We start from the raw sequence: 23,896 nt of genomic DNA, 5'->3' as shown, positions 1-23,896 counted from the left end.
GTGATTAGGAAATGAAGAAATAATGTGCTTGGGGAGGAGGAAATACTGAGTAGAGAAATAGAAGAACTAGATTTGCCATTTTCCTCCACTACTGTAACAAAAGCTAGGAAAGTTTAAGGATGCAGATTACACTTCTCTGACAGAAGTATGACCTTCCTAACCCTGACTCATGTTTTGCAACTGGAGACAGGAAATAAAGAGCAGTCTCTTACCAGAACATGTGTGTGTGTTTCACACATCTATTATGTAGTGTCAGAAGAAAACTGCATTTGTCACCGTATAATAAACGTGTGAGACAAAAATGGAGAAAAAAATAATGAAAGGAACTTGGCAGAGAATCTGAAGCAGTAAATGTAAAGCTTCCACATTTTCCAGGAAATAGGTGGCACTGAAGAGAAATCAAAGAGATGAAATGTTTACTGTTTCTGATACTTGCAGTAGGCACAAAGGTTTCAAACATCTGCATCACCTTTGGATGAGAAGATGAGAAAATTGCTGTTTTTTAGCTGAAACATTCTGAGATTTCTGTACTACAGTCAAACGAACTTGACAGCCCAAAGAATGGTAGATATCTCCAGGTTTACTGAACAATGTTTTCCAGAAAAATGATTGTCAAGTAGTAGGAGTATAAAAGGCATCTCACTGAAAATACATATAAGATCAAAAGACAGTATACTTCTGCAGTGTATCCAATGTAGCCACACTCACTTAAGCCTTGGAGTTTTTCGCTATTTCACCCTCCCACCCCTACCTCCTATTGACCCCTGCATAATCACACAGACCTCTATGCCCTCCTTTGATGCTCTGATACTGACCCCCATCTTCCACTCAGTCATTATCAGTTTTCACTGAAGAAGATTACCTCTCGCTTGAACTGGCAAAGCTATGCTAAAATTCTAGAAGTCTGGAAGAAGTCCATAGTAATAAAGAGACTGGACACAATGGTTTGAAAACCTGTTGAAAACAGGTTTCAGAAACACCAGGGTAAAGGTGTTACTCTGCAGCTGGATAGGCAGCTACATTTGCCATTCTCAGCTGCTGCATTTTGTTCTATTTGGGTCATCTCTCTAGCATGCATATAACATGAAATATGAGGGAAGGGTGCCGTATAATGCTCCTTAACTGTGGCATCACGAAGACTAATGCCATAATTACTAGTACATTTTCTAAAACATGTTTGTGTGGTAGTTACTTGTGTTTTTCCACATGCATTGCGTTACTTTTGCTGAAGGTGCAACCAGGCCAACATTCCACCAAAACTAAACATTTTCATTTTTTATCTTTACAAATATTTTCCATTTACACACGCAAACAGTGAAAGCAAATTTTGGCCATCATATATTCACTTTTCCTTCTTACACTAAATGTAGAGAGAGAGCAGCAGGAGACTTTGCTTATTGCAACAATCTCCAACGCCGTAGAGCAAGCAACATACTACACATCACACCTTCCAACACTTCTCAAAGTCATAGGATACAGAAATATTAAAGCTAAAGTTAAGAATCTGTGACCTTAGCTATAGCAATATCATTCAGTATTGTTTTACATGGGACAAACACAGCTGGATATCATTATCTTACGCTATTCATCAGAAAAGTCACTATTATTTTTTTTCATTTGGTCGGTGACCAATTCTGATCAAGTGAAAATTACCCTTTCTCAGTTTTCAGAGTTTCCCCGCTCTGGCAACATTTATCTCTTTAATGAGTAATGAAGTAACATAGTGCAAAAGTGCTTATGTAGTGTCATGTAAACTCTCCACTACATGTTATGACAGGAAATGAAGAATAATGCATCTTATGAAAGGAAATTGAAATAATTAACCAAACCAAAATTTAGAAGAAAGATCAAATCAAGGACTCCTTAATTTCCCTTGGAAGCATCACCATACTTTCTGAGATGTTCTGAGAAATGGAGTAGATAGGTCTCTACCAAGGCAGATATCAAAATATTAGCCCAGGGAAAATACACCTTCACTATTCACATTCAATGTACCATGAAGATTCCTCTGAGGGCAGAAGCTTCACCAAGGCACTTCCAGCAAGACATGATGTCAGTCTGAGTCCTTCATACCATATCAACAAGAATTCAAAACAACACTGGTTTTAAAAACATATGGGTCCTTTCAATATGCAGTTTTCCTTATTTGTTTACAACCTTCAAAAACATCCCTCTGGGTTCAGAGGATAATACTGTTGCAAATATTTACTCCTGTGGCTTTCCTGATACTGACACGTATCTCTCAAATGCACACAAAAAAATAATAATAATAACAATGGGTGAGTGTTTCTGGTCTTGTTCTGTAGTGCTCACAGCTAACACGTTATTACAGCCCCCACCACAGAGTATCGGTGGCTCAGCTGAAGATGCAGCACCTCACACTTCTCATTTTGGAGGGCCATGCTACTTTATGAGATAAGGTCAGCTCTGCACAGCCCAGCACTGTGAAGTACATCAGGTAGCTGTGAAGAAAATGACGAGCCTTCAGGATTGAGGGACAAAGGTACAACCAAATGTCACCATATCTAAAGGACATATCTGTTATTTCCAGCTTTTACAGCCCCTGTTCCATTCCCTACTATGCTAACAGCAGGTAGAGTGCAAGTGAGATGCAAGAATCAATACTAACTCTGCAAGAACTAAAATAACATCTAGCTTTAATAGGGAAGTGGTTTCTGAGGCACTTTTGCTTCTTTTAGTGTCAGAATACAGCTGTGGCATTGAAACAACAAGACTCTGGCATCCCTCCCCTTCTTATGGGAGAGCTGCAACACTAAATGCAAATCTACTAACAGGAAAGAATATGACTGAAACGCCAATCTCAGTACAGCAGTATTGGAAATTTACCATTTAAAATATTTGGTTTATATGTAAATATCACTACTGCTTTCATGTTATTTTCTAGAGATAAATTAAGAGATTTGCTAGACTATATAGGTTTATTGTAATGGAATTTGAGAAAATTATTTTTCTTCTTGGATCCACCAAAAATAAATAAATAAATAAATAAATAAGGCTTGAAGATACTGAAACCTGTCACCCCTAAGCAGCATGCACAAAAGCTTGGATTTGAAGAATTTATTTATTTGTCTCAAATTTTAAAAATAAATTTACAAATAACATGTTTTATGATAATTTAACAGCTGCTTCCTAACAACAGGCTTGACACTGTTAAGCCTTTTAAGCCTAGGTGAAATCTATTTCTGAGAGAGGTCTTGGGAACATTAAAAAAAAAAAAAAAAAGCCATTTGAAAAGAATTCAATGAGACTTTCAAAGGTGTAATTCTAACACACATAGAAAAAAAAAGTAAAAAAACAGAAAAAGACATGGGAAGTCCTTTGAATCTGGGGAGCTGAAATTGGAAAGCGAGATATGTGAGATGAGAGAAACCAAGAGGGACAGAGAGAAACAGAAACTCAGGGAGAGGGATTTACAAAAAAAAAAGAGAGAGAAAGGAGAATCCCAAACAGCCAGTAGCCATGCTGGTAATGCAGTTCCTGACTTGTAAACAACATGGTTCAAATCCCTCCTCTAAAGCTGCACTAAATTACAGAAAAGAACCTTTTTCAACTCAGGAAAGTAACAGTTTTAAAGTAACAACAAGAATTCAAGCTACTCTAACCAGCAAGACCCTCAAACTTGGTGAAGTTGTGTCTGGCCAGTAGAGTGCACTAGATGACACTCTGGGGATTCCCTCTGACTAAAAATAAAAACATGAAAAATGAAACAGTATCTGAGAAAGAAAAAAAAAATCAACACATTTATAACTGTCAAAAAAAAAAAAAAGCTACAAAACTGGGCATATAACTTTAGGTTTGTATGGCTAATTCTACAAATAAACTTACAATAGGGTGCATTTATAATTCTGACACATATGCAGCTTGAGAGCAGTATCTGCAGAATGGCTTATAGATACGTAAACAAACACACTTGCCAGCTGTGGAAAATGTGTGTGGAAAGCAATAGATGGTTATTTATATATTAAATGATGCTATCAACTAGAAAAACATTGTATAAAGCTGTTCCTGCTCTTCATTACAGTCCCTTTGACTGACTGATTTATTGTCTTTTTGCTTTCACCTTAATGAATTGCCATATTTATCCCTTATCCTTGCCCAATCCTAACAAATACCTCAGCAGTTCCAGCCTTCCAAAACATCTCAGCAGACTTTGCTCTCTCTCCAAATAAGCCTTGCTCGGGTTACAGTTTTTCACCAGAATTTTTTATTGCTCTTCAAAGAAGAGATGTTTACACTCTAAAATTACTTCTTAAGGGTATGTAGATGAAAGTAGAAAAGGAATCAGTATTTCTCACACCCAAGTGTTTCTGCAAGGCAACTGGTGAAAGTAGATTAGATCATTGTGCTCCAGATGTGACAAATGTACATTGTCTGAAATGTAATTTAAACAGGGTTAGGAATAAATGACTTCTATTCTAAGCTGGATCATCACCATCTCAGGAATGAGAATACAATAACTCTCCAGTTCTTAGGTGTTTTTTCTCCTTCTGTCTCCTAACATTTCTTGATGCTAGGTGCTAGGCTTAGACATCTAAGTTCAGCTCGTCCTATATCCCATTTCCCTAGTATTTGCCAGCAATCTCTTTCTCTTACAGTCCTTGCTCTCCTTACTTTTTCTTTTTTTTTCTTGATTATAAAACAGTTCATTGTTATTAATTTTAACACAGAAAATGAGGTTGTTAGCATAAGTGGCCATGAGCTGGAGCTCCAAATGTCCGCAAACAAAACCACTCCAATTTCATTGTGAAGTTTCTTTCAGGAAGCTTCCTCTAAAGATGGAAAAAATTAAACCATTTGTTGAAGGGGACCATAAGACCTAAATGGAGTGGTTACAATTTCACAGTACTAGTTTAAAAAAAAATGCAACATGGCAAGAAGTCAAGGTGTTAAGTTCACGAGAAAAGATATGCGCTAATTTTGAGCATTTCAACTGCAGTTTTGGAGTGAGTGTCTATATCACTTTCAGGGAAGGCAGGGAAAAGGAATTACACATTTTGTTTAACAGCTTTATCCTCTGAATAATGTTGTACTATGCAAACATTTTACACAGTGTTTGATAATAGCCTATTATCCTTCCTTCATACCTTTCTCAACAGTTAGTTGCTCAACTCTTCACAACAGCAGCTACTTCATCACCCCTAAACCTTTAGATATAGTATTCAGATTCAAGTAGTAAATCATCTGCTGCCAAATAAGATCCCTAAAAGATGGGTTTGAGATCCTTCTTGATGATGATGATGACGATGATGATGATGATGATTGATGATGATGACGATAATTCCTTGTAGCAAATTAGATATTTTTTTAAAATTTGTTTTGAATACAAATCAAACTTTCAGCAGAAGAGTTTCATTTTGCACATCGTGCCTTTGCAAACTGTGTTAGGTTAATCTGGACACAGAGAAAGGGCACTTCCAAGTTCTGTGCATGCTTCCATAGACCTCCACAATCAGCATTGCACCTTTCCTAGCACAGTGGCAAGCAGAGATAGATAACCACAATTTTATCTGTGCTCACCATTCCTACTTAAGTATGGTCTACACATTATCCTTTGCAATGCTCATGATCTCCAAGGCCAGAGGAACCACCGGAACACAAAGCTGTGGTGTAACACTGGCCGTGCTATTGCATCCCTAGCAGAAGGGCAGCAAAGCTTCAAGCAACAGTGTTTTTCAGCTGTTTATTAGCAAGGCACCTGCAAAGAAGGTGCTGTAGATGTCCTTTGGTCTCTAGACCCAACTCAGATACCAAGAAATGATTGTGTATTACCTGAGGGACCAAGAAAGCAGAAGATGAGCTGCACTTCAAGGTGGTTGGTGTCCTCCATGTTCACACAATCTCCACCACAAAGATATCCAATTTGCAAAACAAAAGCGATGATGCTAGACAAAGGGCACAGTGGCCATTTATCCAGGTCAGAGGACTCCCAAGGCTGAATTAGTTCACTGAGCATTTTTTCCCTTTCTTCCAAAGTGGAGACATGATTTCTGAGCAGTTCTGAGAAGTGCTTCAGGACAATAAAGAGCCTTTTGCATTTCTGAGTGCATTTAAATACAGAGGCTATTAATCTGTGCTTGTTCATATTCTCTATTTGGTCTTGGAACAGTGTAAATGAAGGGTCAACACGAATCAGCTGATTTGGAAAAGAAAAAGTGAAACAATCATTTCTATAATTTGGGAGTTTTGTTTTTGATCATCTCAGGTAGTTATCAACCTGGACAGGAAGGCTGCTGAGCACTATGATGAATTTCCAGGCACACACTGATTTGAGTCAGTGCGGTGTCTCACCCCTGGAACTTTTGCTGGAATGAATTCATTCTTTCATGTTGATTACCTTGTTCTCTTGTGTTTGATCTCCAGATATGAAGCATACTTAAGTAGTCTGCAGTTCAAAACCTTGAAAAATATTTTTGGCAAAATCTGTTCTTGCCCATATCTCTAAAAGATCTTTTCACTTTTCCCTTTGGTGCCTATTTACTTCCACATGTATAATATTGTTTCCTCCTGTTCTGTCTCACTGAATTGTAACAAAGGATAAACATGCTACATTACACTTCTTGATAGCAGTAAGACCTCTTGAAATTTACAGATATTTATATCAATTTCTGATGAATGTGAGCAGATAGGTTATTCACCTTCAACAGAAGGTTTTCACAAAATTGAATACAGCAGTAACTGTAAAGTCAAAAGTGACCTAAAAGATTGAAGAGTGAGCAAGGAAGGCTTTTTTTTCAAAATTCCAAATCGACATCTGATATTAAAAAGAACAAGTCTACGGATTGCAGTTAACCCCAACGGCTAAATAAAGTACACAAAAAAGACAGGGAACACTTACGAGTATATGCTTTATATCCTAGAAAGCTGTTGCCACAACTAAAAACTCCATTTATGGCATAGCTTTTGCATATCCTGAGGCCACAATATAAAAGTCCACAAGGGACAGAAACAAACCATGCAGAATCTCAGGTGATCTCAGAGGTCTCAACTATGGCATTTCAGGAAGAATTAAGCACATGTTTGGACGCACTGGAGTGTTCTGGCTGGTTTTCATCACCTTGACACTACAAAGCAGACAAGCTCCAGTTTAGCCCTGCATCCAAAGGGGGGTCAGAGTGCTGCTTGTCTGTGTCACAGAAGATGAGCAAACTATGGTGGTTTTACCTAGCTGGGAAGCTGAGCTCCACCACAACCACTCTCTCACTCCCCCTCCTCAAAGGGAAAGGGGAAGAAAATATGATGGAAAGGGCTTAAGGGTTGAGATCAGGACAGGGAGATCACTCACTAATTATTGTCATGGGTAAAACCGAATCAGCGTAGAGATTAAAGAAATATATTATGTATTACTAACAAGCTAGAGAAGTGAGAAACAAAGAAAACAAGCTAAAACTACCTTCCCCCCATCCATCCTCTCCAAATCCTCCCCCCGAGTAGCACAGGGGAACAGGGAATGGGGGCTGTGGTCAGTCCCTGACACTTCGTCTCCACTGCTCCCTCATGGTCCCTCTCTGCCCCTGCTCCTGGGATGCCGTCCTTCCCGAACTGAGCCTGCGGGGGCTGCCCACAGGCAGCAGCTCTTCCAGCACTGCTCCCACACGGCTCCGTACCACGGGGTCCATCCATCCCCCAGGAGCAAACTGCTCCAGCACGGGTCCCCCACGGGCGGCAGCTCCCCCCAGACCCCCTGCTCCTGCGTGGGCTCCTCTCCACGGGCTGCAGCTCCGGCCCGGGGCCTGCTCCTGCGGGGGCTCTCCATGGGCCGCAGCCTCCTCCAGGCCACATCCACCTGCTCCACCGGGGGCTCCTCCACGGGCTGCAGCGTGGAGATCTGCTCCGTGTGGGACCCACGGGCTGCAGGGGGACAGCTGCTGCGTGCCTGGAGCACCTCCTGCCCTCCTGCTGCACTCACCTTGGGGTCTGCAGGGCTGGTTTTCACTCCTCACTCTCCCAGCTGCACAGCAGTTTTTTTCCCTTTCTTAAATCTTCTCTCACAGTGGCACAAACAACATCACTTATCGGCTCGGCTCTGGCCAGCAGCGGGTCCCTTTGGAGCCAGCTGAAACTGGCCCTTATCTAACATGTGACAGCTTCTGAATTCTTCTCACAGAGGCCACCTCTGCAGCCCCCTGCTATCTAAACCTTGACATACAAACCCAATACACAAACTAATACCATTCTAGTGAGTCTCAAACCAGGTCCAAACAGCAGTGTAGACACTGATTTCAGAGTATAGAAATAGACTATTTACGCTGAGCAGCCACACATTTCCATGATTCATGCCTGCCATTCATAGCAGAACAATCCATCTCTGCTGCACACCTAGCTGGCTTTTTTCACTGATTGAGAAGGACAGTCCACAGCTTTAACCCAAGGACATGTTACTAAATAGTCATATTCCAATGCAGCATTCTATCAGCTTGCAGCCAACAGATTATTTTAACAAGTCATTTAATGTTAGATGCCAAAGTCCCATAAGTGACACTGAACATCTATGATTTAGTACAATTGGGTTGATTTTGACATAAAAAAACATTTCTTCCTTTGACAACGTATATGGCTGCTAAGCAACCCACATTCTGGTCAGACCCCTCTCCTCCCTTCTCCGGACCTGCTGTATTGACAAAAGAGATGGAAAGAGAAAGAACATCTTCTGGGAATGATGGCAGCCACTGTGACAATGAAAGTGAAAGGCAGAAAGAGCTCATGCAATCAGGTTTGTGCTCTTGCTTGCTCACTCTCACCTTCTTTCTAACCATTCCCAAGAGAATTAGAGAGAAAGAAAAAAAAAAAAAAAGTTTTCAAAGATTTCTGTTCTTCCTGTTTTTTTGACAATTTTCATTTGTTGGGATTTCTGTGGAATGGAAGAAGACTTTTGTTTAAAAAGATGGGATCTTAATAAAAATAAGATTCTTGAATTGGAGCTATTCCATTCTTACAACTAATCCAAATAAAGGAGCTTGATTTAAAGAAACATTCAAAACATGAAAACATAGCAAAAATGAAAGTGATCATTAACAAGTTTTCAGTGGCTATCAGAAACATTTTGAGATTTCTGAGAGATGACAAAATTTTAGTTAGAAGCAATATTCAGTGGGAAAGTTTGGATCAGCTCCGCTAAATTCTCAGAAATAAATAGTGGGAAAGGTAACACACATTCCAGGGAATTTCCTGTCCTGCAAAGAATGCCAGGTTGTAGCTTCCCAGACTCCTCTCAGCAGTTTAATATTACAAAGGCAGGAACTGTACAAATAACTTCCCCAGACAGTACTGGTCAGCACTTTATCTCACACCCTGAGCACTAGAGGAGGGAAATGACATGCTATTATGACAGTGTGAAAGCAGGCCATTGTCACAGCAAGGGAAGGAGACAGCACAAACATGTTACCTGTTTCAGGACTGCTCACTGCACCGTGATTGGCACATTGATAAGGGAGCCAAAGCCCCAGGGATTTGTCGTTGAGTTTATACCTGTTAGTAAAAGGAGATGGAAGAGGCCAGCATGTCCCTGATGTCACAAAAGTGATGACGAGATTAAAAGAGAAAAAAGACACTATGAGGAAGGAAGCTGACAAGCACCACTGCCTACCTCAGCCCTGAGGTTCAGGCTTTCCAGGGAGGTGAAATGGCTCAGATTCACGCATACAATGAATGTTGCTGCCCACACTAAACTCATTGGAGTAAAATGAGTAAAAGTCTCTGCAGATACAGTCCTAAGCAATTCGTTAAACTACAGCTTTTAGCACAGGCTTTTAAGAAAGTGGATGGTGCACATCAAAATAAGTTATTTTAACAAACAATGCCCACTGCCTCCTGAGCTGCGTTAGTGAAAGTATACAAAGCAGCTTGAGGAAAGTGACTGCTCCTCTCCATTTACCACTTGAGAGGCCACCTCTGGTGTGCTGCGTCCAGTTCAAGATGCCCCAGTACAAGAAAGACATGGACTCACTGGAGCAAGCCCAGCACAGGGCCACCAAAATAGCCGGGGGCTGGATCACAGGACACAAGTGTGAGGAGATGCAGAGGAAACAGGGACTGTTCCGTCTGGACAAGAGACGGCTCAAGGGGAAGCTCATTGCTGTCTGGACTGGCCTAATGATAGGTTAAAGAGAGGACAGGCAGGCATGTCTCAGAGGTTCAGGGTGATGGGAAAAGGGGCAATAGGTACATGGTAAGACACTAGTAAAAACTGTTTACCATATGGCTGATCAGACCCTGAAACAGGGGCCCAGGGCGAGAAGAGAACTGCCATCCCTGGAGGTGCCCACACATTGACTGGATAAGCCCCGAGCAACTTGAGTTATTTGGCTGTGCAGTGTGTAGGACCAGATGACTGCATAGATCCCTTCCAGTCTAAATTATTCTCTGATTATAAAAACCTAAACCAGCTTCTCCTTGTATGTTATAGCTGTCAGGAATTGAATGGCTCTGAGAAATGAATAGCCCAACTAACAGCTCGCATTGTTCTCCCATGTCACCATTTAAGACATCGTGTTTTATATACCTGAAAGCTGCTCTGTGGCAACCACTGAACCACTGGAGACAGTTGTGCCTCAGAGATGAGAGGTAGAACTGTGTAAGGAGTACGAGTTCATTGCTGTAGGCAAGCAGGCAGGCAGGCAGGCAGTCCATGCAACCAAGCTCCTCCAGGAGGTCTGCTACAAGAGAATATCTTAAACTTTTAAGGCACTACTTCACCAGACAACTGATCTTTGAAAAATGGTCCAAAGATTGCATGAAGTCACAGTGTTCCCTGCTTATCCTGGATTTTGTTCCATTCCCCTGGCTGTAGTCACCCTTTTTCATCTTTCTGTCCCTCTAGGCATTGAGAGAGGTTGGGATGGGCATTGAAGATTGCTGCATTTTCCTGCTTCTCTCTCCGTCTAATTACAAAGCAAATTACAAGCTATTGCTTAGTTATTATTATTGTTAACATTATCATCATCACAGCAGATAGCCTTGTATCCAACAGCAGTGTCAAAAAGTTTAAGATTTGTCTTTGGGGGAAGCCCTAAGGTACATCAGGCTGAAAATTTTTATTCCACCTTTCTGACTAATGCAGACTAATATGAATTGAAGAGACAGGGACTTAGCACTAAAGGAGAAAAATCAATCTGACTATCTGACTATGGCTGAGGTGCCAGGCACCACCATAGCAAAAAAAAAAAAAAAAAAGACTCAGCCAGACAAATTAAACTGTGCTGGCACTTTTTTAACTAGACATTAGGTTCAGATTTTTCACTCCTGCATAAAAAAGTAGTAACTTACTACACTTAGATCACCAAGATGGGAAACGTCCTCCCCTTTTTGTAATTTTCAGCTTCTTTTTCCATTAGTCCTTTATTACAGTGGGAGCTTTTGGCTTTTATTTTGGTTTTAGATAATAAGTACAGCAATGAGAGTTTCTAACTACCAGTAGGGTTATAACAGATGCTGTGAAAAAGATGTAGATGAATCCAAAGCCAAAGGTTTTGAGTCAGTCAAGGATTCTTTTCTGGCCAAAAATCTGCTTTGAGGGCAGTAGCCATATCTACATGGCTGTGAAGTGGAAAGGGTTCAGCTTTGCAGTCTGAGGAAGATGTCTTTCTCCTACTACAAATCAAAGGCAGGCTCTCTTGGGAAGACAGAAGCCAGCAGCTGACTGTGCATCACAACAGCCCTGCAGTTCACCAGCACACGACTAACCAAGTTCAGTGGTTTTCAGGTGGCAGCCATGGATCTGGCCAATGGTGTGCGGTCGTATTGCAGGAATTCAAGCCTTTCCAGACCTTTCTGTAGAGTCTTCCTTTTAGAGATGAAGGCTGTAAGTAGCATTAAGTTGTGTGTCAAGACCCCAGCAAAACAGTCACTTGCAGCACTTCCACCATGAGCTGCAGCGTGGGTCAGGGCAGGAAGGTGAGCCAGAACTGAGACAGAGAGGTTGACATCATCTCTAGGGGAGGCATCAGAGCAGTTAGAGCTGGATGAGCACAAGCCCACCATTCACAGTTGGCCTCCTCCAGCTTTTCCCCTGAAGAACAACAATTGTTCTGTTTCCCCATCCAAATTTTGCAATTAAATCGCTCTTTTATTTATTTATTTATTTATTTTTCCATAGCGAATAATAATGAGGCAAAGATCTAACTCATTTCAAAAGACAAATATTCCAAAATAGATCCAGGAGTCATTTTCAACTTGCAGATGAATTAGAAACAGCTGAATGAAAGTTGCCTGTCTGTGCTCCGGGACAGCTTATTCTACTACAGTGCTCAAACTCCACTTTCAGACTCTCCCCTCAGGGCTTGAACACAGCTACAACAGAGTTTTAAAACCCTGTTAAATTACTCAAGATCCAGAGCAACACCCAACATAAATCTTAACCTTGCCACATTTACCTTCTTTTACCCTATAAAATGCTCTCAGAGTATTCAAAAGCCATCAGTGACAGAAATGCAGTCCAGAAACAGCCCCTACTAATGTGTACAAATGTTTATTATAAAATTTTGAGCCTGATCCAAAGCTCTCCCAGATCCATGGAGTAGGTCTCAGTCTCTGGTGGCCTTTGAATTAGGACCCCAAAGGAATAAATTGAATTGTGCAATGCCTGTCAGCTCTCTAATGGCCTCAAAGAAGAAGCAATTAAGACTCTAATTAAAAGACAAATGGAAGATTAGAAGCAGATAAATGTTTATAATCTAGATGAAGTACCCATATGGGAACTTTTGCCTATTAAAAGGGGACTTGATGACATTTGCAAAGACTCCATACCTATGGGATGAATGATGCTATCAGGCGGGATATCTTTCCCCTGTGCATGTTGTATTGCAGCAGTCCTTCAGTCACTCTGTTCTCCACTGTAAATTTTCTTTCTGCATATGCATGGAGTAAGTTGTTCTACAAAGACAGCCCAAACAAATATTGAATATTTTATCATACAAACTCTTCAGGGTAAATGCAAACACTGTTAGGACCAATGCTTGGTCCAGGAAAATACACCTCAGCATATCTTCCTTTCTTATGTACCCAATTCACTACCTCCTACCAACCTTTCCATCTGCCATATGCAGTTCAGTACATCATCTGCTACACAGAAAGGAACCAAGAGCCAAAACCTCACCAGGTATTGCAGGTTCATCACAAATATGTGCTAATTATTTCATTTAAATTATAACAGAACTAGAATAAAGAGCTAGATACTCTTGTAAACACACACAGATCTCAAGGCTGATCCTCCTTATGGCAGCCAAGACAGAGAACAGATCCCTTTTGAAACTCTTTTCATTACACTAGGTGAATCAAGCAGGTCAGAATAACAATGACAGTAAAAAAAATAATCCATGAGTTCTCCTGGATTTTTATTATTTTTTTTTTCAAATTAAACCTTTCTCACTTCAGCAGCAAGGAGGTTTTTGATCATGAAAACCTGTTCATGATATGAGGTCTTAGATGTCACTGTTCTGGTATTGACATACTCCTCTCCTCTTTTTTTATATCTTCACATATCTTACATATCTTTACTTTTTTTTTTTTTTTTTTTGAGGACCCAACAAGCCAAATAATCTCTGCATGTCCAAGTATTCTTCTGGATAATAATGTGATCCTTGGAGCTCAACAGCACAATCTGTGATGCTGAAAAGACAGCAGACAAATTTTTCTGATGACTGCAAAGCAACCCCAGAAATACACAGAAAGCAATAAATAATCATAGCCATTTCTATAAGAGCAACTCATACACTATCTTCCACCCAAGGACTGCAGAATGGCAAGAGGATGATAAGCTAGTGGTGTGGTCTCCTGTTCCCGTGTTCTTCAGCTAGTTCTGACTTCTGGCTTTATGTAGTGCATCACTGTGACATAGAAACACATGTGGAGGTTACATAGAATAATCACACATCTTCCAGGGGCCAAAACAATAACAAAAACATCCAGTGATGCAATATCAGCAGCCAGGCTAGATGTGAACAAGTATTGGCTGAGTCACACCAAGCTGAAAGGGGATTTGTGTGACTGAGGAAGACAGGCGTGATGTTGGTGAGGAATTATAACAAACTGAAAGAATTGCTCTTGGCACTTGACAGGCACTTAAGCACCAATTAGAAGTGACATCTTTAACTTAATATGGCAAAGTCACATCTTAACCACTAGTATGGGTAAAGTATTATATATAAAACAGCTGGATGAAAGTATAAACAAAATATTTAAGTTATTTTGTAAGGTCTGTCCCTGAGGATGTAAGAGAGCTGCTCAGCTAAACTGGCTTCTGCTATGTGTTGTTTCTTCTGCCATCTCAGTATCTGTTTACGCCAAGCCCCTGAACTTTGGAAAAATGAAGACAAAAACAAAAATTAGTGTCTAAAAACCAAACAAATAAATATCCAGTGTTCTTTGGGCCAAATACGAACCACCACTTTGAGTTGTGATTGATGCATGAGAGGGATTGTTCAGTGCATTAGTGTCAGAAAATACCCAGCTGAGAGGGTTTCCTTGCCAAGCCATGCTTACACAAAGGTTGAAGGCTTGGGACCTGAGGGGAGGGAGCCTGGGGAGCTGAGCAAGGCAGAATGCAGCAGTACCAGTGTGAGAATAAAGGCTCAACTTGTCAAGCTTTCTAGCTCTGGTTTGCCTCTCAGCAGTGTGTTTTACAGATATCGAGAGCGAGACTAACATTTATGGATACCTTCTCTGTTCAGGACTTCACTCCCTCCTCACAGCCCAGATCCATCATAGCACATTGCATTTCTCCCCAGGCAATTGTGAGGATGTGAGGACAAGAAATGCTTGTCCCACAGGGATGCAGGAGGCATCACATATCTGGGACCCCATGGAGGTTCAAGCAGGCCGAAGGCAGCTGGAGTCTGCCTTTCAGTAACACCATCCTCCTGCTCGGACACGTGCTCAGCCCCTCGATGGGGGTCTTTTTGCAGCTCACTAGGGCTACTTACATAGGGACTCTGGTGATGTCAGGACAGAGACAGACCAAGATAATGTTTCTCATCTATCCTACTCCAGAGACAACGAGGAAAGGATTATGGGGAAAGGAGTCTGGTCAGAGTGCCACCATCCACTAAGGCATGACCTGGATCAATTCCTTGGGGTCTCTCTGAGTGCCACAGTGTGTAATCCTCAGGTTGCTTCTTTTTAAACTGTTGAACAAGGAATAGCCTCATTTCCCCCATAAAAAGCCTGCACTGAGCTATCACTGGCCACTTCAGACAGATACCTTCCAGGTAAAAACATCAGTGCATTGTACAGAATGCCTTAACTCCACTATTCCAGCTAGGCAGAACTTGAGAAGATAAGAAAAGAAAAAAAAAATCAATTTTAAAGCAATTTAATATTTAATTTGAGGATGAACATAACTTACTTAAATGGGCAAAATACATAACACACCTGTATGTTGTATAAACAATAGGGGAAGTAAATAGCACTGAGCACCAACAGGTTTACTGACAAAAGATTAGCATTCAGTGTATAACTGATGCTGTGAAAGCAAAAATTGCAGGTTAACACATAAATACATACTAGCATTTATAATACAATTCAATACATTATCATGTGATATGTCTGTCGTGAAACACCATAGTATCACACAACTGAGTGATGAACTGTGCTGATAAAAGGATACTCCACGTAGGTGGTGATAATATACAGCAACTGTATTTTCCATATACTTCACGTAATTGCAGTAAGTTTATGCTAGAAAATCTTGTAAAATTTGTGCTGGGATACTGGCTTTCTGTACTGCAAACTTTATGAGCTTGAACTTCATTACCATGAGTCTGAAGGCCTGGTGCTAAAGGGACCCTGAAAACTGTTGTAATCTGACAAGAAAAAAAAAATAATAATATTCTCAATGATTTTTAACCACAAATTGCAAAAAGCACTGAGCTTTACATTACAATACATAGGAGTGAAGCAGAGGCCGCTCAAATATACATGGTCACTGAAATCCCAAGCAAAGTAACAAGTGAGTAACAGGGTTTTTACTTTTCTGTTTTCTAACTCATTTGTGGATATGGTGTTTACATACGTGGGAAGAAAAGCTAGAGAAAAATGGAGGAATTAATGCAAATCAAAACATACTTGCTAAAGCAGAACATCTTGCAGGCTCAGAGGCTAAGTTATACAGCAGTAAGTGTCATTCTGGTTAGAGTTCAGGGTCAATGAGCTCCTCCTCTGCAAACTCAGGGAGCAGAAATTGTTCTAAGAAAGAAAGTAGCTGCATTCTAAAATCTGGCATAAAGCATCTAGAGCAGAGATAACATTTTACCTTATTTTTCTATCAGCTTGAAAATTGCCCAAGTTTGTCAAGGAGAAGAAAAGGAAATTTTCTTGTGGAAAATTTTTATTTACAGCACAAACAAAGTACAGAAAGGTATTCCTATGAAATGCTACCCAGGGGTATATGTTTATATTAAAATGATGAGACCCCCAGGATGAAGCAGCTAGCCAGTGAGTATGAGAACACCCTGAGTTCACCAAAATCAACGGAAAGATTCCTGTGCCTTTGAGTGAAGTCTAACCGTATCATCACAAGGACTTATTACATTTACATAATCACTACACTGAGATTTTACTGCATCCAGACCACAAGACATCCAGACCACAAGACATTTATTGCATCTAGATCATTATTAGGTTTTCAGTGCAGGTTTTCTACTTCCCTTTTTCAATGCAGGTTTTCTACTTCCCCAGTTTGAACACCCGAATTGGGCACATCCAAGTCTTTTTGCCTCATTTGGCTTTGGGTGGGTCTCACAGAGAGAAAGCAGGAACAGACCCCATGTAGAAGCCAATCTCCAAAAACCAGACATCTTCAGAGTGCGGCAAGACAGACACAAAACTCCCAGGATGAAACAAGAGTAGACCTTTCAGCATCAGCCAGTGCCCGTCTGCTGAGGCTGACATCCAGCACCATGCTCACTCCACAGTACTGTCTCTAGCCCCCCAGCTGCTCCGACTGCATCAGGCTGCTTACAGTGGTGCCAGCTTTGGTCACTGCTGCATGTAAAGGCAATGAGCACATGCCTTAAACCAAGGCATGAATTCAGGTGTTTGCACACATGAACTGGGAATCCTGGAAGGGGCAAACTCTCCATGCTGGAGCAGTGTTGTCACCCACAGGAAATAAAAAAATAAAAAATATATAAAAAAGGCAATAGTGTTTGGCAGCCTTAAGCTAGGACTCTGCTCAGGCCAGACAACGAGGTTAAAAAGAAGAACCAAGAATGAAACAGACCTTATGAATAGATCAGAAAATAGATCATTGGCTATTGCATTACAGACAGACAGGCAGACACTGGCATGACCTGGATGAGAGAGTAACCCCCTCTCACCTCACCCTCTGCCTCTTTGTCTCTACATCTGAAAAAGTGAGCACACAATTCCCCTAGACTACAACTGTACAATTCTAACAACTTAGACTCATTTTCTAAGCTATTTGCATGGCTGTGAACAATTACAGAGAAGGCACATCAACAGAGAACCAAGCCCTGCATCTAAATGTTGATAATGCACTTAATAATAACAGCCCCACTTTCCTGGAAGAGATTATTAAACCTGTTCAAAATACAATATTTTTTTCCAAATGATAGTATTTCTTCCCTCCTACATCCTATCTACCTTAATCATCTGACTCCCACATAACTGGCTCTACTTCAATGACAGTCTCCTCTACTTATTTAAAAGTCATGTTATTTCCACTGCCATCAAAAAGGCATGATGTTCAAGTAAGTTATTAAGTTTCCAATACAAGGATCAATGTGTGGGTGCTACTAAAGTAGACTCTTAGCAAAGGAAAAGAGATTCCCTCCCTTCTAACAGAGGGTTGAGACTTGCTAGGAGAAGAGAAGCCTTCATTTATTATGATGTTTTGGCTGTCTTCAAAGAAGGGAAACCTGCATCCCGTTGTCAGCCCACTGACCAAGTCCTGGTTACAGAAGGAAGAAACAGGAGCCCTTTCCTCTGAGGATGAAGAACAGAAAAATACTCCATTGTTTTAACCAACTTGCTTACCTCCGAAGTCTTCCAGCCTAAACATTACAGATGTTGGGCAAAGTACAAGCCCAGCTTTCTTCTGGAGGCTCCATAAGACTATCCCGTCTGCCTGTATGCAAACCAGAGTCCAAGTGAACTTGATCTGTCAGAGCTAAGAGCAATTAGGTTTGAACCACGTGCTTGATTCCCACCCAGCTGCTACATTTTTCATATGGGGCATAGGAAGATTATTGTGGAATAAACTCTGAGGAACCACAAGTGAAAAATTGCTTCAGTTCTGACCTACAGCTTTTCACCTCAAGCTTTGTATCCATGCTGACAGCATCATGGACTTTAATCCACTGTACTGAATCATAACTAGTTTTATACCTGCCCCCATGTGTAAGTACAGACTTCATCAAAATATACCAATTTATTAATTTTGTGACACTGATCCGAACTGAGAGCTGGGAAATTAATCTCAGACCAATTATGTGTTTTGCAAGAGTTTCAGCTTTTTTTCCACACAGCTCTCTCAGCAGCCATCAAATCACCCAAGATCTTCGTTTGCTGAATCTGACCTTCCTGAAGTTTCACTTCATTAGCTGCCTGTTCCACCAGATCTTTCACCTCTGCTCAGTCCCTCTGAATTCAGCAAGATGAGAAGACCGAGGGACATTCCAGCTCCTACAATTAGAAAGGTTTATGAAAACTGGATTATGCAGCACCTATACTATTAGTGAATGAAATCCTCCAGGTTTAGTATTAAAACTTCTTTGTTTCAAAACCTGTCAGAGCCCCTTAGTCAAATTACAGCCTTCGTTTAGCTCAAGATTACACATGACGATGTGTCAGTTTGACAGGCAGGCATCTGTCATTCTCTAACAAGGAAACGAAAAGAACAGACAGCAGGAAAAATAAAGTAAGTTTTCTTTTCTCCCCCACTGTCCTCCCTTAGGGCGGATTCACCTCACAAAGCACAGATACACATTCATCTCAGGTTTACCTGAGCTGATCACCTCAGAATGCTGAATCATACAATTGGTAGCAGGAAAGTTGCCAACACCAGGACCACGATGGCTTAGGACACAGATAATGCATAAGCATCTTGACTGAACATGTCAAATGTGCTCTGCTCACACTGATGTGAACAGTTCAAAACTTCTCCAGCTACTGTTATGCACATTTTAAGTTGTGTTCTGGTGCTGACAGCCTAAAGATACATCCTGAAAATCACGTCTCTCCATGCTGCCAAAAGCAATGAGTTTTAGGCTTACATGTTCTGGAATCAAATCTACTTTCTCAAGTTCTCCATGGTATATTGAGAAGCTGTACTTATCCACAAGGTAGAAAGGGGCATGCCTGCTCCCATGCCTGGCACTTCTATACAGCTTCAGTTTTCCATCGCACAGCATTTTTTGTTCAGTCTGAATGCTTTCTATGGTGCTTCTGCATGGCAGTCCTTCAGAAAAGTGCAGCATAGCAGCAGTCTTTGTGTTAGCCTAGAGATTTAGTCCTTTCCAGAGCATCAAAGCCTAATGCAAAACAAAGAATCAGCCCACAACCTCACCTGCTTAGATGGTCGTGACCCCTGAGGGCCTGTCCCACTGATCCTCCCACTTTGTTCATAGGTGGCCCAACTGATTGACACTCTGCTTCTTCACATGTGTTAAAATAGGAAGGGAAAAGGCAAATTCAGACCTGCCTTTTCCTCCTGTCCCCAGCAATGCATGTACCCTGAAAAAAATGCTCTTGACCACTTAAGTTGTTATTCTCTCCTTCAGATATCCCAGTGCTGTCTCCTTTCCCACAGGCCTTTCCTGACTGCCCTGAGAAACAACAGCCCTTTTGTAAGTGATGCTTTTCCCAGGAAGACGTGTTCCCTGACGATCTCATTACTCTCTACCCAGGGAGCTCATTTTTGTCCCATTCTCAGACAGATCCCTGTTGCTGTGATGTCTATGCTGCAGATGTTATACAGCACTACTGAAATGTATCAGAAGTGGCCATTCCCATCCCTGCATCAAAAGAAGCATGTCAGATGTGATGGCTGCTATTCTGCATTTGTATTAAAAAGATAAAGTCCAAAATGTTAGTCTTGCATTTCAGATAAAAACTACTGAGTTTTAAGAACATATTTAGTTGTTGCAGTTTATTCCCCAGTCTTTTGCTTCTGTTAAAACAGAGAAGTTCCACTTTGACCACCCTAACCCACCTTGGAAGCAGTCCACAGTTATTCTGGTCTGGGGTAAAGAACATCTTGAAAATAAGAACAAGTTTTTATTCTTGCTATACAGACCAAATGAGAGTTAAGATGTGTCTCTGGACATGTCAGCATTCTGCGTGCATTGGACCCCATGCTTTTATGCCTTGCTACATTGCCTTGCATTGCCCAGACAGGAGATGAAGAAGGACAATACAGGCCTAAAGTCAGGTCTGGAGGGTGGTGCGGAACCGTCTCAGCAGCGCAATGTTTAACAGGAAGGGACAGTGCACAAACTGATTTCTCTGTGCCATATTCTGCTGTCTGCGGGACAAACGCCACGTGAAAAACTCATCTGGTGTCCACATAGTTATGTTCAGTAAATACAGACAATATGCAAGGCCCAGGCAGATGTATTGGATGACATGCAGGCAGCATTTGTAGGACAAAGAGAACCATTGGAGGGCTCATGGTCATTTTAGAGGAGACAATGCTATTCCTGTTCATCATAAGCTTCAGGCTGTTTATTGCCTCAGAAGTATGTGTGAGGACATGTGAGGATATTAGGTTTCATAATGCCTGCCTTAGCCTCTGCTGCATTTACCTGAAGTGGAGGAGAACAAACAGTCACGCTTTAGACCTATTCACATCTCTAGCACTGGACTAATTTCAATGATATCATCCAAGCTGGATCTTTGTAGGTCTCTTCCAACTGAACTATTCTATTCTATTCTATTCTATTCTCTTGATGAAAAATCGGAAACAGCAACCTTCTCCTCATGTGTGGGAAGCAACCAGACATGTGCATGTCTAGTCTCCTGTATGAAGTCAGAATTAAGTTGCAGGAAGTTTAAACTATGGCTATATGATGGCACCAAATTGTAACAGTGACCCATTATGTTGCCTGTACACTGTTGTTTCCTTTTGTAGATTCTGTGTTCATGTTGGTTTACCACGGGCTTGTATTCTCATCAGAAGGCTGAGGCAGAGAGCAGCTCTCTCCATGGAGTCAGTCTTTGGTTCAGTGTCTATTCCTGGCTTGGAGTCAGACTGACTTAAGAGAGCAGATTAAAACTGGCCAGATAGAGTTATTACCGCTCCCTGCCAGCCTCCTCTTCTTTCTGACAAACATTATCACAGTTGGGGCTGTTTTAATGGACACCATCACCGCCGCACCCTGTGGTTTTCAAGGGTCTTTACAAAAACTTTCCACAAACCCTGGGTTGAATCATGTAAGCGCAGAGTTTATAAGTAGGTGCATTGCTGGATCTGGGTAGATGGTGCAACCCACAGCACTATCCTTTAGACTCCCCTGTGACTACACAGTGGATGTGTTGGTGCACACACACCCCATCCCAGTCAGCATCACCTCTCAGAGCAGCTAGTGCCTAACTCAGCACAGTGTGCACCAAACACAGCCAAGTGCCCACAGGTGTACCTCATGAAAAAAGATAATATATATATAAATGTATATATATATGTGTTTTGTCAGCACAACTAAGCGAAAGAATTAGAATTGAAAAAAAAAATCATTTATTCCTTGACATTTTTCCTACTTTCTTCCAAATATGCAGTCAAAAGCGACATGGACACACATCTACTGTTTGGTTAGAGGAGCAACATCATGGCTTCCAATCTTGGGACTATTTGCTCTATCAGTAGCCTCTAAAATCATTTTTTACAGTCAGCCTACAGCCCCAAGGCAGTAGTCACTCAAGATCAGTTACCTCTCTTGTTCCACTTCTTCCCCAGAAGTGTTTGCTCCTGATGTACCAGGGCTCAAGGAAGATCCATACTGGCTGACCCATATTGCTCAGCAGTTCCCAGAGAACCTCCAGTAACAGAAGAAGACTGCTATAGTGCCCTTTCGCACCACTGAAGCAGTACGATGCAGCATTAACACGTTGAAGGATCTAGTCCATTAACTTTCAAAATTAGCTTACCAAGGGAGATGGAAGCGGTTGTGAGAAAACATTTAAAGCTCCTTGCAAATACAAATTGTCCTCCTGTAAAGAAAGCATCATATCTCAGCAGTTATATCTGTAGCTTTATCTCTTAAATATGATAATGTGAAAAGGCTGCAAAGTGAATTTCTCTTTGCAGCTGCCATCTTAATCTCCATCTTTCTCCTGTTAGCAACAGAGCTGCAAGCTACAGTATTATTCAGGAGTTGTGCAGTCAGGGCTCTGATTATGCTCCTTCTTTTGAGATGTTTGCTCACAGCAATTTAGTTCAAGGTACAACAATAACCCAAACAGCAGCAGGCCAGCCTGATCTGGATTTAATGTGGCACTGTAGATAGTAGAAAGCTGTTGTGATATTTTTGCTAGGTATCAAAAGAGCTCATGAAGTGGAATTATGCCTTTCAGTGGCACTTAGGGACATGGTTTAGTGATGGGACTTGGTGAGCGAGGTTGGTGGTTGGACTTGATGATCTTGAAGGTCTTTTCCAAAGCTAGATGATTCTACCATTCTATGATATGAATAACCCAAATTATGACATCCTTATTACCTTGGACTGATTTCCTCTGAAAGAGTTCTTTTGTTGTCCCTTCAAATGTATTACCACACTTGGATTCAGAAGCATTCATGTGATTCAGCAGTCACATGAAAAAACAGAGAAATTCCCCAAAGACCAAGGTTCCTGAAGCACAATGCCATTCCTACGCAGACCTTTAATGTCTATTGCCATCCAGACCTTAATCCACTCCATTATAAAAGCCAAGAAATGTAGCAAGAAGTTACTTCTGATTTTTGTGAAGCTTAGATTGGACCTTCATATTTTTGTTGGCTTTGGACATGTCAGTTTGTGGTTGAAAGCCTGTAGAAATGGGACTCCTGATTAGCCCAAAAGGCATATTACAGCTAGAGGGGATTGTATCATATTTCTCTTTCTCATTATCAGTTAGGAATGTGAATGAGATATTAATTGGCCTCTCCTTCCCTCGGGGACACACATCAACACACAAACAATCTGGCCAACTTCACAAAGGGATTTGTTAAATGAAAACCTTCATACCAAACTTTGAGGAATGCTTCCTGAAATGTTGGGCTTGAAACCTGTATTCAGTCATGGGAGCAGAATATGATTAGCTGTGCTTTTATCCCTGTACTGGCATCTGAGATTATCACAGATTTTTTTTAACATTAGTATGCCTGGTGAAATCAGAGCAACCCTTTTGCTCTGTGATTAATAATGTGTTAAGCCAAAGTTCCAAATTATTTCAACTTTTCAATGGTTATGGGAACATTTACAAGACTGATGGTCAGACCATGTACTGCCAACAGGCTGAAAGAGCTATCATTTATTACAGTGCTTTCTTGCAGCCAGAATGTGTAATACAACCCTGGTAAACTGTGCAGAAAAAGAATTATGAGTTGTGCTACAGCATTTTCCCAAATTAGAAATCAAGTGAAGCTTCCTGCACTACAAATGTTTTTGTGTGCGGGGAACAAGTGTGGGGAGAGGGAGGAAATACCATTAAACTTCTCAAAAAATGTAAAACCCAAACATTTCTGTGCCATGATGGCATAACAGTTTTGCTCACTGTGTTGGCTGATTTAAACCCATCATAACACACCAGTATTTTTGTGGTGATTTGTTTTTCATTTTCACCATATGCTTATAATAGCCAGGTCTATCCATCATTTCCCAGTTATTTTCTTGTAACCATGTCTTAACCATCCCAGTGCCTCTCTGGAGTCTGTTAATTGTCTTCGCAC

At 41.1% G+C, this 23,896-nt stretch overlaps 1 protein-coding gene and 1 long non-coding RNA gene across 7 annotated transcripts in view; one reads left to right on the top strand and one right to left on the bottom strand.

Annotated features, from left to right (window-relative positions):
• KCNJ6 (potassium inwardly rectifying channel subfamily J member 6) overlaps window positions 1-23,896 on the top strand; it is a 173,463-nt gene that overhangs the window by 122,443 nt on the left and 27,124 nt on the right. The window lies entirely within an intron of this gene.
• On the bottom strand, window positions 15,620-20,914 carry LOC310882554. The gene is made up of 2 exons (XR_014573025.1): window positions 18,010-20,914; window positions 15,620-15,815 (listed from the first exon to the last, which is right to left on the bottom strand). It is a non-coding gene; the product is annotated as an uncharacterized lncRNA (long non-coding RNA).

This window comes from Anser anser, assembly GCF_964211835.1.
Source record: "Anser anser genome assembly, chromosome: 1".
NCBI lineage: Eukaryota > Metazoa > Chordata > Aves > Anseriformes > Anatidae > Anser > Anser anser.
This window is presented reverse-complemented; position numbering and strand designations above follow the sequence as displayed.